The sequence below is a fragment of the Canis lupus genome, chromosome 1 (assembly GCF_011100685.1).
Source record: "Canis lupus familiaris isolate Mischka breed German Shepherd chromosome 1, alternate assembly UU_Cfam_GSD_1.0, whole genome shotgun sequence".
NCBI lineage: Eukaryota > Metazoa > Chordata > Mammalia > Carnivora > Canidae > Canis > Canis lupus.
In genome coordinates, this window is record NC_049222.1 from 73,350,247 (window position 1) to 73,370,500 (window position 20,254).

The window sequence follows — 20,254 nt, forward strand, 5'->3', positions numbered from 1 at the left end:
GATCATGGGGATACAAAGGAAACGAGAGAATCCAGAGCATTTTAGAGCTGGAAGGGAGCACCTAAAATATCCCTGGCCTCCTTTATGGATGAGCAGAAAAGAGGAATGCTTCTAGAAGGAACTTTCAAATGCAGATTCTGATTCAGTGAGGTCTGGGGTGGGACCTGAGGTTCAGCCTTGCTACCAAGCTCTGGGATGATGCTGACCCACAGACCACTCTCGAGTATCAAGGAATAGATCAAGTGACTAGCTTCAGGCTCTACAACCAGTTAGTGGTTACTCCAGTAACCATAATGCTGTTCAACTAATTTCAGATGGTTCAGAGCTGTGTAACCTTTAGCAAATTCCTGAAACGCTGAGTCATAGTTACTTCATCTGTAAAAGGTATAGTTTATGGGATTTGTGACCTCTTTGGTTAGCTAATAGGGATAGTGTTGCCTTCATATAGATCTTTATTTACAAAGGAGACTAATAGCAAGGAAAATTTTGAATTGGGAGTCAGGAGCCCCTGGGTGACCCATCCCGGAGGAAACACTCTGGTCTCAATTTCTTTCCCTAAAAGAAGGGATTGGCCTGGGTCACCTTTAAGATTCCTTACAGCAGGGATCCCTGGGTGGCTCAGCGGTTTAGCGCCTGCCTTTGGCCCAGGGCGCGATCCTGGAGACCCAGGATCGAATCCCACGTCAGGCTCCTGGTGCATGAAGCCTGCTTCTCCCTCTGCCTATGTCTCTGCCTCTCTCTCTCACTGTGTGCCTATCATAAATAAATAAAATTAAAAAAAAAAAAAGATTCCTTACAGCAAAACAAAAACTCTAAATACAGTTTATTATTTGTGATAGGCAGTTTTTTAAACAGCTTCCTTCTGGGGAGATATGAAAATACAGTAAGAGCTGACACTTGCCATGTGCCGGGCAGTATTGTAAGAGCTTTCCACATAGTAATTTGTAATTCGTTGTGTCTTCACTACAACCCGGAGAGTTGGACACTGCTATCCTTGCTTGACAGAGCCAAGATGAAGAGGCTGAGGCCCGGAGAGCCTCAGCTTATGCAGGTGTTAGTGGAAGAGCCAAGCCCTAGTGGCTTCAGTCTATGCTTTCACGGACTCCGTTAATAGCAGTGGTCCACTCTGAAGAGTTTCTGGCTCTAGAGCACCTCCACTTGCATTGTTGAAACCAAATCGCCATCTTGTGAATTGTCAGAAGTGTCATCACTGTCTCCATTGTGCATGGGTGAAAACCAAGATTTACATAAGTGCCAAATAGAGGAGCCAGGGTTTCAATTGGATCTGATTGCATCCAAAGCTACATCCTTTGTGGCTTTCCTGTTCAAGCCTGAAGCTCTACCTATGAACACCAAACTTACTCAGATATGGGGAAACTTGATCTCCATAGCTGACCAGCCTGAAGGAGGTGGAGTCCACAAAGTATTTCTAACAGTTAGTGGCTGGTTTTAAAATTTAAAAATTAGTTGGGGGGCATGGGTGGCTCAATTGGTTAAGCATCCAATTCTTGAATTTAGCTCAGGTCATGATCTCAGGGTCATGATCCCTGCTCAGCAGAGAGTCTGCTTGGGATTCTCTTTCTCTTTCTCCCTCTACTCCTCCTCCTTGCACTCTCTCACAAATAAATAAAGAAATCTTTTAAAAATTTGAAAAATAAGCTGATTTATCATCCACTAAACTTGCTATATGTGTTTGCTAAATGTACTAATATAGATACAGAGACTTCTGGGTTTCCTGTGCAGATAATAATACCAATAATAATTTTTTTGTTTTTTATTTCTCAAATTATGTCTAGTTCTAATTGTCTATCACATGGAACATAACATTTCTAGTTTAACTAAGTACAATGATTTGGAGCCATGGTATCTTTATTCTTGCAGCATATCAATGGTCCATTTAATGCCAAGTTCTTGAACAGTAACAGAGACCCATAATTATGCATAATTTCTATGGGAAAACTGTCCTTGATCCACTTGAGGACATATTTTTTCAAGCACATAATGGTTGGGGGGGGATGTGATAGTGTCTGGAGGCTTAAAACTTTCCAGCAACTGGGAGTATTCTGGAGTTATGCCTCTTTTTGTTCTATCCCCAAGCTGAACACTCTAATTTTTGCATATGATCCCATGAGATCACTACACATCCCTTGGCTGCAAGTTACTCTGATGCCAATCTGCAGTCACTACATACTCAGGTGAACCGCAGGACGTGTACATCTTTGGCTGTCTCGCAAGATGAGGAGTCCCAGAGTTAATTTGTTTTTTTCAAAAAAGGGGGGAAAAAAGAAGAATTTGGGCATTTAAGACACCCACCTGCTCCATCAAGAGTTATGTTAACCATCCAAGGATGGTTGGATATGCCGTTCAGGAAAATGCCCCCTGAGGGCTTCCTGATGATAGTTGACACATGTACAACAGATACCACCTTTACAAACTATATTTATTTCAGTCTGCATTCCCAGAACCAGAAGAAGGAGGTACTCCCTTCCCTTCTATAGAGGACAAACTGAAGCTCCCAGTTCAGTTTCGGAAGGGGCTCCCTTCTCCCTTGCACAGAGCAGTGTCAAGACTACAACTTGGGCCCCTCGGTTTTTTGTCCAGGGCTTTCTTCACTCCACCAAGGCTATGATTCTAACATCTTACAAATGTCCTGTGAGAACGTCCATATGAAATATATGCTCTTTCTAAGTCTGTTTACTTCTGACTCTGTGGAAAAATTTAAGAGACATTAGTAACGTTTTTTTTTTTTTTTTTTTTTTTCTTTCTCAAGTCCCTGTGAAGAAATGACCGTCTTTGTAGTGTTTCTTGTCTGGGCCCTGGAAGGAATCCAAAACTGTCATGTGTTTTCCATCTGGCGCTCTTTCAAGAATCTCTTTGCTGCTTCCTATAGCCTGGAGGCCATCCTGCAGAACTCTGTAGAGCACCCCTGGCAGGTTGGCCGAGGCAGGAACACAGGCAATGGGGAGTCTCAAAGAAGATTGGAAAGATTTGTGGGGCGTGCAGCCGCACCCCACTATGTGCAAACTCACTCTAAGACAGAAGAGGCCCCCAGAGAGACTGCTTTTCAAAAGTGGACGACTACCTGCTGATTTGTTATGTGACTTTTTTAAAATTTTATTTATTTATTCATGAGAGACACACAGAGAGGCAGGGGCACAGGTAGAGGGAGACATAGGCTTGCCACAGGGAGTCCAGTGCAGGACTTAATCCCGGGACCCCCAGATGATGACCTGATCTTGGCAGAAGATCAACCACTAAGCCACCTAGGTGCCTTGTCATGGGACTTTTAAATAGTGAAGTACCCAAGTAAATTTTTACAATATAATTCAATTTATGAAAAAAAAATTCAACTTGGCTTTCCTGAAGCAGTCATGGGTCATGGGTTTGAAAGGCAACACAGAAAGGAAATACCGAACTTCCAAAAGAAGGTCAGTGGAGAGTGGGCATTGCAGTTTGAGCTGTCCCACATCCTCAAGGCCCAGCCAGAGAAGACCAAAGAGACAACAAGAGTCACAGGTTTGCTGAAGCTTAGAAATCTATATTTACAAAGGGGTTTGCAGTAGAGACTGGTGTCTATGTTTTCCTTCTGAAATAGGTCAAGAAAGTGAAACTTTGCAGGCAATCAGTGGGCATGATCTGAATAGTGTATACTGAGGATGACTGAGTCATTGTTACCCAAATTCTAAAAGGCACCTGCAGCCCTCCATGCCAACCAGTGCCCCACCCCTGACCAAGTTCAAGTTAATTAAGGTGGAAAAGAAATAAAGACAGCTTTGTCTAGATATTTTTATTTGGATGAGCCCAAGTGTGAATCCACTTTTATGTATTAAGCTTGTTCCTGATCATTTGAGCAGACTCTTGTTCTCTCTGCTCCTCTTCACCTCTTCTCTTTTTCCTTTGCTTCCTCTATTAACAACCACTGAAAAGGCTTTGGGATAGCCTGTTGTTTAAGGACTCCTGTGGGCGATCCCAGGATTTGGGAGCTGGAAGGGAACCAACAACCACTTTATACCTTTACAAATGAGGCAAACCAAGAGTCAGGACATTGAACCGATGTGTGCAAGGTTTGAGGGCTGTCAGAGCCAAGTCCCCGGCACTGAGGTGCTTGGAGCTGCCCCTTCTTCTCTCTCCTGCTCTGCTCTCAGGAAGAACAAGGTCCTCTGAATCCCTGTCTATAGGACCCGGCCCCCAAGGAGAGCAGCCTGGTACTTAGTCCAGGTGACAAGGTCCAGGTGACCTTCCAGGTGACAAGGAAGTTCCCTTCCATGTATCTTTTCCTTTTTTTTTTTTTTTTTTAAGATTTTATTCATTTACTCATGAGAGAGAGAAAGAGAGAGAGAGAGAGAGGCAGAGACACAGGCAAAGAGAGAAGCAGGCTCCATGCAGGAAGCCCGATGTGGGACTCGATCCCGGGTCTCCAGGATCACGCCCTGGACTGAAGGTGGCACCAAACCGCTGAGCCACCTGGGCTGCCCCCATGCATCTTTTCCATTAGGCATGATGGCACCTGTAGGACTTTTGTACAGGTGCGTATATAATTTGTCGTAACAAATTACCACAACCTGGGTAGCTCGAAACATTTATTCTTTCACTGTCTGAAAAGTCAGATGTCCAAAATCAAGGTGTAAGCAGAGTCACACACACCCGCAAAGACTCCGGAAGGGCATCCTTCCTTGCCCCTTCCCTCTTCTGGTGGTTCCAGGTGTACCTTGGCATATGGCTGCATCAATCCAATCTCTGCCTCTGTGGTCACCTGGTCTTCTCTTCTGTGTGTCATTTCTCTTCTTTGTCTTTACAAGAATGCTTGTCACTAGGTTTGGGTCGACCCAGCTAATCCAAGATGAGTTTTTCATCTCAGGATGTTTAATTTAATTACATTTTTTCCCCAAATTAGGTCATATTTGCACATTCCAGGGGTTAGGCCTTGGAAATATCTTTATTGGGGGCCACCATTCAACACACTGCAGCATTCATATAAATAAGCTCTCAGAAACACCACATATCCTCAGTGTAGATATAGTAAACTCCATATTTGCATTTCCCAGGGTGTGTGTATTGTACCCAGTTTTGAGGAGTTATTTTCCAAATGAGTCTCATGGTGGAATGATTCTGGCAATTTGCTAATTTGGTATAACAAACTTAAACAGTAAGAAGGTTTTTCTATTTTGTTTTGTTTCCTTGTTTGCTTAGGAAAAGGACTCTTTAGAACCTTTAAGCAACTGATGGGCATCATGGCTTTTCAGAAATGGGATTCAGAGCATGGCATTTCCCAGGTGAGTATGTTTGGAATGATTATATTTTGTTTGGGTTTCCCAGAAAGCAGGATTTAAGACAAATTTTAAGTGCAAGCTTTCTACTGGGGACTTTACTCAGGGAGTCAAGAGTGATGGGTAGGACACATCAAAGACCAAGGGAGAGGCAGCCAAGAGTCTGGCTGCTTCCCAGGCTGTTAGCAGCCTGATCCCACAGAGCAGCTCAAAAAGCTGGGTGAAATGTGTCTGGGGGGCTCTCTACTAGGGGAAGGAAGGAGACAGTAGTCATCCTCTGGTTCCCTCCATAATTAGTTCACTTTCCCCACACATGCAGTCTCTATACCTAGGTCTAAGCACCTACCTAGCAGATCCTTACCTGCCTTTGAGTAAGAACAGCATGAGCACCTGCAGGAAGCAGGTCAGAACCCACCCAAAAGTAGTCCTACCACAGTCACTGGATTAGGAGACACCTGAGACCCTATGAATCTGAAGCTGTGCTCAAGGAGTATATGAAATGCGCCTGGGCCCATTAGTTCAGGGAACATCCCATGAAACAAGTGCTCCATGAAAGACTCTTTGAGAAACCAACTCATTATTAAATTACTATGAAATGTTATTTCATTAACAAACTTGCATTAATCCAATTTATGCATTCTGGTATCACCGTATACTCACTCAATTCTATACTTCAGAGACAATCTCATTAGTCTAACTTGACATATGTTACTAGGCCTTTTAAAATTTTAACTCAGGAGAAAGTTCATTCTTGGGAGAACTACTTATACATATTGGTAATAACATTATATTCTTGGTGCTGATTTAACTTCATTTGTATTAATATCTTCAGACTGTATGCTATGGAAATGGGAAAGTTACTTAGGGTAGGAAATACTTCTATTCCTGTTCATCTGGATGATGCAGTAAATACTATCTTCCCAACAGAGAAGGGAACAATAATACACAGCAGTCTCTTATCTACTGAGTGGGAGAGAAAAAGAGGAAAAGAAAGAGCATTGTCTGGTCCAAATTTGGGGACAGTTACATTAAACAGAAGAATCAGTAAATGAAAATGTATTCCTGGAACACCTGGGTGGCTCAGTCAGTTAAGTATCCAACTCTTGATTTCAGCTCAGGCCATGATCTCAGAGTTATGAGATTGAGCCTGTATTGGACTCCATGCTTGACATGGAGTCTGCTTGAGATTCTTTTTCTCCCTCTCCTTCTGCCTCTGCCTTCTCTCTGAAAAATAAATAAGTAACATCTTAAAAAGAAAAAAAGAAAATGTATTCCTTTGCAGTGATTGTAATTGACTGATGTTGAAAGGAGAGTAGTGAAGGAGAATATGGCAGAAGAGAATATTAATTGTTCTTGGTGATGAGGGATATATGGTCACATTTTCAAGAAAGGATTCAGACATTGCAGAGAAGCTGGTTTTCAAGATACCTGCTCTGCTTGCAGAAGTCTGTTTAATTGGCGTGGAGGAACCATGAATCTCAGCAAGCCCACATCCTCTCCATGGCAGGCACGCAGGAAGCATATGCTCCCAACAAAGCCAACAAAGTAAGAATTATCAGGAAACTCAGAGCTGACAGTTTTAGTTCAATCTGGCTTTCATATTGCCATCAGTGAAACAAGTTAGAACCATAGATGTAGAGAGGGGAGGAGGTAGAGGGGCTGGTGAAGGGTAGGACAAGATTTTTACTTTTTAAGAATCTAGAAATGTTCATTTCTAAAGTTCATAGTAGAAGAAAAAGACCACAGGCTTTGTAGCCAGTGACTTAAACTCAATTTCTGGATCCCCCTGGCTTATGAGCTATGGGGGCCTTGGGATAGTTAGCTTCTCAGCCCCAGTTTACTAGTCTGTAAAATGGAGAGAATAATATTATGTCCCTTAATAGCAAATAACGGAAAACTCTACTCAACTTAATTTAAATAATACAGGGCATTTCCAGGCAAAATGGCTCCTGGCACTCCTCCAAATACGTAGCATAATAATGGATAAGAAGACATAGTTGGGGCTCAGAACACAAATAAATGTACAATGGAAAAATAATACAATGTGTCTCATGTCCTGAGGGATGCAGCCTTGGCTAGAAGTCTGTCCTAGGAAACGTTATTACATGGAAAAGAAAAAAAAAAAGAATAGAAAAAAGGATCTAGAGATCAGTTCATAGCCTGGCACTTGGACCTGGGTGAGACTTGAGGCTACACATATTTATGACAGAGGAGAAAGGATGAAAGTGCAGCCTCTTGACCAGGATTTCAATCAATTCACCCTCACTTCGTGGTTAAATCCATAATATATGACAGTGGAATTAGGGCCTATGGTGCTAGGGAGAGGAAATACAGAAGTGTGAAATGGTATGCATCTACCAATGTAGCCTCAAAATACAAAAAGCAAAAGATGATAGAATTATAAGGAAAATTGGGAAGCCCCAGTGGCCCAGTGGTTTAGCACCACCTTCAGTCCACGGCATGATCCTGGAGACCTGGGATCGAGTCCCGCATCAGGCTCCCTGCATGGAGCCTCCTCCTCCCTCTGCCTGTGTGTCTCTGCCTCTCTCTCTCCCTCTCTCTCTCTCTCACTCTGTGTTTCTTATGAATAAGTAAATAAAATCTTTTAAAAAAAGAATTATAAGGAAAAACTGATTAATTGTTTAAAACCCTGAGATATTCTAATATGTCAGAAATGATTGGTTGAACTGACCCCTAGTCAGTAAGAATAAAGAAAATAGGAAGAGAAGATAAAGCTTTGTTCTAACAAATATAAAGACAATTCTACAACTCTCAAATGCAAATATATCTTATTTCTAAGTACACATAGGGTGATTATAGAAGTTTACTATGTATAGGTCACAAAAATATTATCTCCAGATTTCAAATAACCATCATCATATCTACCATGGTTTTCCAATGAAAGGGAATTAAAAGAGACATAAAAAAAAGAGAATAAAAATGAACAAACATACATTGGGAAACTAGAAATGTACTTCCAAATAATCCATGGTATATTAGTTTCCTATGACTGCTATAACAAATTGCCACAAACTTGGTAGCTTAACACTATAGAAATACATTTTCTTACAGTTCTGAAGACCAGAAGTCTGAAATCAGTATTACAGGCTGAAATCAGTGTTTCCAGGGCCATGCTCCTTTTGAAAACTCTAGGGGAGAATTCATTCCTCACATCTTCCGGTTTCTGGTGTCTCCAGAATTTGTAAGGCTTATGGCTCCATCCCTCTAATTTCTACCTCTGTGGTCATATGCCTCCTTCTCCTCCTCTGTCTGTAATGGAATCTCTCTCTGCCCCTATCCTATAAGGATACATGTGATTGCATTTTGGACCCACCCAAATATCCAGAATAATGTCTCCATATCAAGATCCTTAAGTTAGTCATACTTGCAAAGTATGCAATAAAGTAATATTCCCAGGTTCTAGACATTATACATGGGTATATTATGAAGAGGGGTGGGGTGAGTATTACTCAGCCTACCACATGAGTGAATGAGAGAAATCACAGTGACAACTGAAAGGCAATGCAAGTCACATATATCAAGCCTTGTAAAATGCAGCAAAAATCATACCTAGAGGTAAATTTGTAGCCTGAAATGCAAATACATTAAAAAAAAAGAACATTTAAAATAAACTATTTGATTCAATGCAAGACATTGAATCAGGAATCAAAACAGTAGGCCCCCCCGCCCCCCCGCCCCAAGCAACCTAGTTTTATTGGCACGTTTTTGCAAACTTCAAGGGAGAAATATTCCCTATGTTATACAAACCATTTATGAGTCCAAATCCAAAAAGTCAGCTACCCACATAATTTTATCAGGCTAATAAAACTCTGATGTGGAATTGAGACAGAACAGTACAATTATAGACCAATATTACTTATAATCAATGAATGCAAAAATCCTAACTAAAATACAGTAAACTAAAAAAAAAATAAAGAAAAAAAAATACAGTAAACTGAATTCAATAATGATTTAAAAATATATAGGGACAAAGTAAGGTTTATTCCAGTAATTATAAGGTTAGCTCAATACTAGAAAATCTCTGAGGGTGGCTGGATGGCTTAGTCGATTAAGCATACAACTCTGGATGTCAGCTGAGGTCGTGATCTCAGGGTCATGAGATTGAACCCCATGTAGGGCTCCATGCTGGGCCTGGAGCCTGCTTAAGAGACTCTCCTTCCCCTTGCTCATGCACATGTGCTCTCTCTCTCTCTCTAAGAAAAAAAGAAAGAAAGAAAAAGAAAATCTCTTGATGCAATACATATCATTAACAGTTTAAAGAAGAAAAATCATATGATCATCTCAACAGAAAGCCTAAGGTAGCCTAAGGTTCCACATTCATAATTAATTCATAATTAAGAAACTAAAAACACTTAGCAAAGTAGGACTGGAAGGAAGCCTCCTTAACTTGATAAATGGTATCCATCAAACACTGATAATAAGCATTATATTTACTAATGAGATTTTTGAAGTTTACCTGCTAGATCAAGAAGAAGGTTTGCCTGTATTCACTGTTATTTTTATTTTTATTTTTTTTGGCATGTTCAGGTTTGGTGGTTTATACTAATTTGCCATTTTTTAAATAGTGTTAGGTTTGCATATGTGGGTGGTAATAGTATAGTAGCATGGCCTAGAGTAGGCTGCCGGTTTTCTACAAAATCCATGCACCTCTTTCTCCATAGTTGGAGAGTCTTAGGTAGGCATGTGGCAGTGTAGCCAGCCTGTGGTTCCTCACTTCCTGTGAAGTGCTGTGTGGCTGTATGCCTAGGTTCTCACAAGTGGAATGTAAGAAGAAGGCATGTGTACTACATAGGGGTCTGCATTTGAAGACATGAGCATATCTGTTCCAAACTCTCTTTCCTCTCCACTAGCTGGCAGTTGGAAGTGGCATGCATGATATAGCTTCAAGCATGCAGGTGGGGACAGTCCTAGGGATGAAGAAGTTACAGGAAGGAGGGGAGTAGGCAGAAGGACCTTGTGGAACAGTGCTACCCCTGCCTGGGCTGCTGGTGTAGGGGTAAGTGACAAAGAAATAAAGCTGTGAATTCTTGAAACTGCTGAAGCTTTGTGTCTCTTTGTTACAGCAGCCCTGCCATACCCACACCGTGAAATAACAAATACCTGTCATTGTGGCAGTTGAGGACATTGGACTAAATGGTGTTGCAAATAAGCTTCAACAGCGTCTGATGTCTTAAGAAATATGCAAAAAGAAATAGGCCGGGATCCCCGGGTGGCGCAGCGGTTTGGCGCCTGCCTTTGGCCCAGGGTGTGATCCTGGAGACCCGGGATCGAATCCCACGTCGGGCTCCCGGTGCATGGAGCCTGCTTTTCCCTCTGCCTATGTCTCTGCCTCTCTTTCTCTCTCTGTGACTATCATAAATAAATAAAACTTAAAAAAAAAAAAAAAGAAATAGGCCTTTTTTAAGATGCTGGGTTGCAGATACCCTGATATTTGCTATATAATTTTTCACTCTTTTCTAATGAAGTTAGAGTGAACGACAAAAAAAAAAAATGATAAAGGGAATTTACTGGCTACAGATACATCTGACTTTAGGATAATCTCAATTCTGCTGCTTAGTAATATGGCCAAGAATTGTTTCATTTTTGACTTTGTTCTGCCTTACTCTGGATTTTGGTAGCTCCTTAAAATGCCCTTCCTGATTGCAAGATAGCATTTTCTGGAATTCATAAGCCTTCTTCATTCCAAACAGAGACTATCTTTGCCTCCAAGTTGGTAAAACATTCCTTCATAAAACACTAAAAGAGCTTTTATTCTTTGCCAAGGATTCATGACACAGAAATGACTTAGACATGAGTCCCTACTGGAAAAGCTCAGTCATTGCCCTAGACATCCACAAATTATTTGTTTTTCTTCCTGCATCAAGTTTTTTTTTTTTTTTAAATCCTCATATTCTGCAAATGGTGGTATGTATAGAACTGGCACCCATTGTACTTTACATGGTCTCCTTGTCCATGAACATGAGATGTTCACATCTTCTTCCCAGTTTTATTGAGATATAATTGACATACAGCACTGCACAGGTTTAAGGTGTCCAGCATGATGACTTGACATATGAATATTGCAAAACTGATTACCACAGCAAATTTAGTTAACAAACATCACTTCATATAGTTAAAAAATATTCTTGTTTTCCTCGTGATGAGAACCCTTAAGATGTCCTCTCTTGGTAACTTCCATTTTTTTTTTTCTAAAAGATTTTATTTATTTATTCATGAGAGGCAGAGAGAGAGAGAGAGAGAGAGAGGCAGAGACACAGGCAGAGGGAGAAGCAGGTTCCATGCAGGGAGCCCGACGTGGGACTCGATCCCAGGTCTCCAGGATCACACCCTGGGCTGAAGGTGGTGCTAAACCGCTGAGCCGCCTGGGCTGCCCTCTTTGGTAACTTTCAAATATACCATGGAGTATATTAGCCATGGTCATCATATTGTACTTACATCCCCACTATTTATTTATCTTCTAGCTTAAGATTTGTTCCTTTTGATCGCCTTCATCCATTTCCTTCAAAACCATTCTTTGCTTCTGGTTACCACAAGTATTTTTATACCCAACATCAAGCTACCTCAATAAGGCAAATACTAACAGAACTCTTTATTCATTCCCTCTGCTTTGAAACCCTTTCACTTCTTTTTCATTAGGAAAGCTTTAATGCTTTTTCCTAAGTCCCTTAGGACATCTTTATAAGGAGTAACAGGAAATGAGGTCCATGGCAAAGTTAGTGACTGGGATAACTTCTCCCTAGCTACAATGTCATTGCTTAAGAGTTAGACTTCCTGGATGTCAACTCCAAGCAAGTTCATTGTTCCCTTTTTTTGTGTTGCTATAAAGCTCTGTCTAGACAACAGTATAATACTTAGCTGTATATAAACAACTATAACATGGCATGATTTCTCTTATACTGTTTCTTGAGGATAAGAACTGCCAATTATTTGCTTTTGAGTATCAGTCTTCTGGATCATAAAAGAGACTTATGGGAGAGAATGCTGATTGCCTATCTAATTTCTTCATCCTCAACAACAGACTTGTGTTGGAAATGTCATTATGCTTAGTTAAAAAATTGTTTCCCATCATCCCTTCCATATAATAGTGGTCAATGTGCAAGTGAATATTTTTGGATAGGACATCCAGAAAAATTCTTTTTAAAAAGGGGCTTATTCAACTGGGAGGAAAGTGCCCCTCTTCTCCTCTTCCCTTCTTTTATCTTTCTGGTTGAAGTTCTAGCAGCCACCTTGTGACCATGAGTCAACTTTGAAGATATAAGGCATGTGCTAAGGGTGGCGAGCAGAAAGAGAGCAAAAATACAGAAAGGAAGGATAATCATATGGACATTATTATACTGCCAGGCTGTCTATCTATGGTTTTTTTAAAAAAAGATATATTTATTTGAAAGAGAGAGAGAATACATGTGTGAGTTGGGGAAAGGAAAGAGGGAGAGGAAGAGAAATCTTCAAGCAGACTCTCCACTGAGCATAGAGCCTGATGTGGGGTTCAATCCCAGGACCCTGAGATCATGACCTGAGGCAAAACCAAGAGTCGGACGCCTAACCGACTGAGCCACCCAAGCACCCTTACCCTTGGATTTTTTTAATGTGAGAGAAAAAACACACATTTATAATTTTTAAGCCTTTATCATTTTTAAGTCATTGTCACGTTAGGTTTATATTACTAGTAGCTGAACTTCATCCTAACTGATATAATGCTTGATAAAAGTTTACAACTAAAGTAAAGAAGTATAATGTCCAGGACACTTATTAGTACAGGCAACCTAAGCCAAAGGTAGCAAATCATCAGGCTGCAGGCTGAATCCAAAAACACATCAGGTTTATTTTTGTTTTAACCGCATTAACTGCCAACATCAGAGAGCTGGGGGAGCTTCATATAAACACTTGGATTTCTTCTTCTTTAAAATCAAGAAGGTTTAGCAAGAAGGAGGGCCCATACTCCTGCCCCACATCAGTTGATGAATGGTGGCTGTCCCATTGGTGAGGGGCCAAGAGTCTTCATGTCATCTGTACCTTCACCCACCCAGCTCCTCTTGTCCATGGGAGCTGCCCAGCCCTTTCAGGCAATTATTAAGTGTGTGGCCCCAGATCTGAGGAAATGTCGTTCCAAGCTAGATTTTTAGCCTTATTTTTTCAGATTGTTTAATCTGCTCTGATCAAAGGCATCCTGTATCATTAGGCACCTTTAGTTTGCAAAAACAGAGCCTACATGAAGCCTTGCAGCGGGCAATCCTTCTGTGATGCAGATGAAGAGCCAGGATTATATTTGATAAATCACATCACATCTAGTGCTCACATTAACTAGATCAGTGCAAAGCTAATTGTGAAGAATGATCTATCAATCTATCTGTCATCTATCTATTGACTTCTTTTTTTTTCAATAGAAGAACAAAGAAGATAAGTGGAAAAAAGGGAAGGGACAGGGGAGGGGAGGTGAAGAAGAAGAAGAAGAAGAAGAAGAAGAAGAAGAAGAAGAAGAAGAAGAAGAAGAAGAAGAAATAGAGGAAGCAGTCACCAGAACGTAACTAACCAGGTAGAGAGGGGACCCTAAACCAGGTCACAGAAGATCTGTCAGAGGCCCTTCTGATGGTTAGGCCAAGAGGAAGGAAAAGTACACAGAACACAAGCAGCCATCCCCAAACAGCTGCATCCCTCTGAAGTGAGCTGAGGCACCTCTAGAGACCCTTCCACAGGTGTTTTATTAAATATGTGTCAAGTACTTACGTAGATGATGAACTAGATCAATGAACAGATATGAGCCACTCTGTTCATGTTTAGCTTAAGGCCTCAGAGACAGAAGTGACAATAATCTCACCTGCAGGTACAGTTGTGATGTCTGATGGGGTTCAACGTATTCTCTATGAATCTGAGGTAGAATCTTAGAGAAATGATTTTGTTGCAGTCTGAACCACCTGGCAATGCAGTTGGTCCTCGGAGCTTAAATATCAGAATCTAGACAAAGCCAAGAATGCTGTAGGTAAATGCAAATTTGGATTCAGGGATTGAGACAGCCAATTTTTGTCAACACTACCAACCTTGAAACCCAATCATGTCTTGTTTTCTGCCTCCCCTTTTGCAATATCCCCTTTCTTCATAGAACTCTCTAGAATAATTGAGAGTTGACTCCATAATGTAAGAGACCAAGCAGCAAGTAAAAGATTTTCCATGTAGCCTTTCAATGGAATAACCAAAATGACCTTTTAGCTGTTTGCCTCTCTCCATGCATTTCTCATCACTTTCTTGGTCTTTGGATAAAAAAAAATGTATTTTAAGAAATGTGTATTTAAGACACGGGTACTGGAAGAAAGGGTATGGAGTATATGAAAGCTCAATGCAATAACTCTTCAGGCACACATGTTTAAAACAGTGTGACAGTCACATCTGAGCCATCCAGCATGTTGCTGGAGTGAACACAACAGAAACAAAGAATCAGAGAGGGCAGAAACCCCATTTAAGGTCAAAAGTGGCAAAGAGAAGATATTTTAGGATAAAAAACAAATATCCAGTCTTCTGTGCATCTTTGCACGACTTACTATTTCAGCAACAGTGGGAAAGTTTTAAACTACTTATGTGGGGATCTTTGGTCAGTAATGAACTTCATGTTCACAGGGGAAATCTTTTTTCTCAACCTGAGGCCTTATGACCTAAGTCATGATAACTCTTTTTTTTTTTTTTTAAGCAAGGTCAGTTTCAAAAGCATATGGGATTTGATCTGTGTTTCTTTAAAACATGGGACATACACCAAATCCAGAATTTTATATTTCTCCTTAATAATCTGACATGAAAACTAAATGCATAAAACGTTTGACCTTGTAAAGGCCAATCTCTTTTGAGTTATGGATGAGGAAAAAGAATTTTAAAAAACCCTGAAACACAGCAAAGAAAAAAATTTCCTCCACACAGTCTCATTTTTCAAAGTGCTGAAATTTCCAAACAGTTTGATGATTTATCTACAAGCTTTCTCCCTAACAAAGGTTTTTCTTCTAGCTTGAAACCGAACCCGAAGAATTCCAGGCTTAAAAAGATCATTGTCTCCCTGTCCCTCTCTTTGTGCATGAGTGTATGTGTGCTTGTGTACGTGAGTGTGTTTGTGTGAGTGTGTGTGTGTGTGTGTGTGTGCGTGTGTTGCCATCAAAGACGGGTCAGTGGTACTCTCCTTATGATTAAGTGACACTATTTTGGACAGCAATCTTGCCATTTTGGTAAGACCTGTACTGGGGCTCAGCACATCACTTGAACAAAGAGGATCCATCTGCCTTGGGCTTAGTCCAAACTCCCCATCAATGACAATGGTCTACTTGAGTCCTTGCCTCTTCTTGGTCCTATTGAATTTCTCCACACAAGAGATAGGTAGTACAAATCAGAGAAGAAAGAACCCTTATGTGAGCTGGGAATTCTTCCTTATTGCAAACCCAGTGGGAAGCCACAGTCCCAGGCCAGTGCTAGAGAGAGGTTTTACCTGGTTCTCCCCAGGCCAGGCAGCAAGACAATGCCTCTCATTTCAATAAATCATTCCTTTGCCCTTCTCAAGGGGGAAAGGAATTTTACATTTGCATGTGTTTCAGGTCTTCCAGACAAAAGCTGGACCTGGTAGGAGAAGGACATATTTTGGGAGGCTCCCGTGAACTCTTTGGTGCCACAAGTACTCTTTAGGAAATGATTGTTTCCTGGACAGTAGCCAAAGGCACAGCTTCCAAGTGATGGACAGCTCCCAAGGGTGGAAGTTGGGGCAAGGACAAACTGAGAGAACTAGATGACTGTGCATCTGGGGAGACTGAGTCACGCAGGGTCAGAGCATGTGAGGGAGGAACAGAAAGAATGCTTTTCTGGGAAAGAGTCTGAATTTGAGGTATTTGACTTCTATGGGCGAGATCTTTGCTCCATCCTGTGATAAGAAAGGAGTGGTGTGTTTACAAGTACATACATGCTTAGCATATTTTTTGAGGATTTATATGCTTTACTCTCCTTAAATGCTATAATTTAGATTTAAATTCAGAAAATTAAAAGGAAATGTCTGACAGTGCTGTGTCAAAATTTTTCAGATTCCTGCTATTATGGAAGCTGATTTCCTGTGATGAAAAAAATGTCATTTCAGCGGAGCTCTGAGAACTTTTGGAATGTGTGCACCAGGTCTGAAAATGCAGAGTGGACTATGACACAGAAAGAAAGACATGTGTACATGCTTTTGCAGGAGCAAGGAGTGGATGAAATTAGTTTCCTCTAGCAATACCTCATGATTGAAATATCCAAAGATCTCAAGGAAAATTTAAAAAATCAGAACAGTTGAAGAAATAGATGATGGGAAGAAACTATTTCTTTCCCCAGCTCCCCTGTCCCTCAGGCAGGGCTTTTGCACCAGCTCCCAGAGTTTCCCTATTGGAAGATGATTTAATAACACTCCTCCCTGTGTCAATGTATTTCACTGTAATCTCTCACCACCTAAACTAATTGCTTGCACTTGAACCTTTGTCCCAGCACCAGCTGCCAGAGAGACTCAGAGTAAAACACATGTATTCTGGGCACTGAAATGTTGGTACGAACAAGCATGTAAGGGCCATGCTGCCCAGGGTCTCTTGTCTGACAACAGCTGACATAGTTCCACATCATCTTCACAAATAACAGTAACCTGGCTTTCTGAGCATAAGCTGATCTAGATACTAGAATTTAGCTTGAGCATAAACACATGGACAAGAATATGATTTTGTGAAGCAGGGAGGTCAAAATGAGAATTTCTTTTCACTAAGGAGTTGGTGAGAAGAGCCATGAGGCTGAGTGAGCCACCTTTGCACCTGCCACGAGAATGTGTGGATTACTATGCCTCTTGTTTTATGCTGTGCTGCCTTCCTCTTCGGAGTGTCTCACATGTTCTTACCCTGCTCTGGGGTTTTTCATTCCTTGTTTCAGGATCTGCAACAACTCTCATCACTCCTGGTGGCAGTTATTGATGTTACCAGCTGCAGGTACCCACAGCCCACTTGATGGGCAACCCACTCACCACCCCTCCCAAAGCCATCTCTAGGAAGGTGAGGTTCTTGCTGAGGGCACTGAAGACTCCCTGAACCATTGCTCAAAACCAAGTGAAAGATGGGATGAAGCAGCCAGGAGAAAACCTACCCCTGAGAGGCAGAGACTAATTTCCCAATTGCTGATGCCAGTCATCCTTGCAATGAGTGCCACAAGAAGGTACCATAGGCATTGACCAGAGACGAAAAGCAACTGCATCTTTTCAGGAAAAAAAAAATGTGGTTATTTCAGGGATAGCAAATCAATCAGCAGTTGTTGCCATTTTTGAATATCCACTTTGTGCCAGGAACCATACTAGGTATTTTCTTATGTTGTCTCTAACCCATGTGTCTCCCAACACCAACACTGAAAGAAGAGTCTCGCCTCCCTCCTACCCTCCCTCCCCTCCTCCTCTCTCTCTCTCTCCTTCCTTCCTCCTTCTTCCTATTCTCCTCCTCCTTTCCTCCCCCTCATCCTCCTTCTTCTCCGGCCAGTCAGCCTGCATGCCTTCCTTCCTTCTTTTCTTTCCTTCCTTTCTTTCTTCCTTCCTTCCTTTACAGCAGAGATCACCAAGCTGCTGAGAAGTTAGGTTATTTGATCAAGGTCACAGCTACACTACAACAAAACTGTGATTTGAGCCCAGATTTGTCTGATTCCAAAATCCATTCTCTCTTGTACTCCTTGAAAGATATAAAGTTTTGTAGCTTTAAAAAAAATTATATATATATATATATATATATATATATATATATATATGCCTGGAAAATGCTTTTAAGAAGATGGCCATCTCAGCAGAGGCTTTTCTAAAATAGAAAGAGAGGAATTCTCAAAGGATTGTTTATGAAAACACAAATCACTTGCATTTCTGCATTTGAACTTCTGGGTAATGAATTACAATAGTTATTGAGGACTTACTGCAACAAGTAAAGTTTAAAATATATTTTCTCTTCTTTTCCGGACCACTTATAAATTCACCCACTACACAAGTATTTATTGGACACATATTCTCGTAACAATTGATTGTTTATTATCTTGCATCTGAAAAACTCCTGAAGTTGAACCTTCGACAAAGTATTTGAAACAGAAGTAGTCATTTCTGAAAGAAACAGAACTTCAAAAGCATATCGCCACCCGAGAAGGACTTGGCTGGGTAGTTCATTTCTTGCTATCACCTGGTTGGACGAGAAGGCCCAACTCAGAGCTGTTGGAATCAGTTTCAAGGTTTCCAGTTACTATTACTCGCTTTCCTTTATTGAGTCACCATCGACAGGATAGCCAGAAAGATAGATAGCTCACAGGTATCTAGGCACCTATTCAGTCATTTATATTTTAAAACTGAGTCCAGTCCAGTTTAAATTCTGAAACTCAGAGTTTCCTTCAATTAGCACCAACAAGACTTGAAATCAGCTTGTGGCAGAAAAAGGCTTCTATGTCTCTGTCTTTCTCTGTCCCCCTCTTCTTTCTCCCTTTCCCTGTCGTTCTCTCCCTCCCTCTCTTCCTGCATCTCCTTCTCTCAGCTCTGTGGTCCCTCAACACTGACCCCACCAAGAGAGTTTCTGCTTTCATCTTTTGCCTCCTCCCTCCCTCCTCTGATCTGTCTGCAAAAGCAGTACCCGGATCTCTTTCCTGAGGCTCTGAGACTCTAGGCTGAATGACAGAAAGGATTGCAGGGGAGGCAAATGAATAAACAAAACAAAGTAGACCACTTGGAACAAAGAGTCAGTGGAAGGTATTTCAAAACCACAGTACCCATTGCACTTATTTTTTCCATGTCCTTTCTCTTACCCTTAAATTTCAGGAGGGGTTCTGGGTTTTTCACCACACTCCCCCAGCAAAGTGCCTAATGTAAAGTAGGCCCTCAATGAACGTTTGTTGAATGAATAAAATTCAGTGTGGACATATCAGTGCAGTCCTGGATCTTGATGGAAGTGTATGACAAAGGGGAAAAAGACAAATGAATGGGACAGAATGTCCTGGCTTCAGTGACTAGGTACTGAGCATGAGTAATACACCAGGCACTGCTGCTTGCGTTCAGCTAGACCTACTGAAGAATAAGAGATGTTCTGTGTCCTGAATTCTCATAGACTAGTGGAAAGACAGCATAATGAGTTGTAGTGTTGTTGTTTAACTTGTCCAAATTCTACAATAGAGATACCACAAAGTTGTAATAAATGAGATGGAGACATGCAGGTACTAGACTTTGTAACCAAGAGTTGAAATTCTCTTTCTCCAGAGACGAATGCCCCCTGGGAAATACAAGGAGGAAGCCTTGTCCCTAGTCACAGTGAAGGTGAGGAAAATTATTGACAGTATTGTCTTCAGCATCCACATGGAAAGAACTAATGCGATGTGCAGTTTTCTTCATCTAGAAAACTCTATCCAATAGCTGGACTTCTAACAATTTGCAAAGTTGCTATAAAATGCCCTGTGCACATTAAGAAATACTGTATAAAACACATCACAAAACGTTTCACTATTGGGTAATATATGGTGATAGCTTTCATTGGAATAATTTGATGGGAGGGGGAGAGGATTTAGGTTGGAATTAATAAAATCAAGCAGTTCTTCTTCAATTCACTGCTTACTCTATACCAATTGATGTTTTGCTGAGGAAGGAAGAAGTATTATAATAGAAATAGTACTACTTGACAAGTCCTATACCTCACAGAACTGCTATGAACATGTTCCAATACTCGGACTTATTTTCCAGTAAGACTTGGAGTCTAAATGCTTTCTCTCTTTTAAGACTGGGCAAGAAAATGGAAATAAAAGTGAAGTGTCAGCATAAAAGATACACAGGCCAATGTGGCCCAATATAGTAGCTAATAGCCATGTGTAACTATTGAGCACTTGAAATGTGGCTCACCCAAACTGAGGTGTGCGGTAAGTGTAAAACCACACTGGGTTTCACAGACACAACTCCACACACACACAAAAAGGAAAAATACCTCATTAATAATTTT

The 20,254-nt window shown here is 41.0% G+C and overlaps 1 long non-coding RNA gene across 2 annotated transcripts in view; it reads left to right on the forward strand.

Moving 5' to 3' along the window:
* The window catches only part of LOC111096376, a 70,204-nt gene extending 50,153 nt beyond the window's left edge, over nucleotides 1–20,051 (forward strand). Inside the window, exons 2-5 of one of the 2 annotated variants that reach the window (XR_005354025.1) lie at nucleotides 5,191–5,273; nucleotides 16,331–16,418; nucleotides 17,193–17,248; nucleotides 19,525–20,051. This is a non-coding gene — a long non-coding RNA (uncharacterized LOC111096376). The other variant, XR_005354024.1, reaches the window with a different exon arrangement.
* The last annotated feature ends 203 nt before the right edge of the window (nucleotides 20,052–20,254 follow it).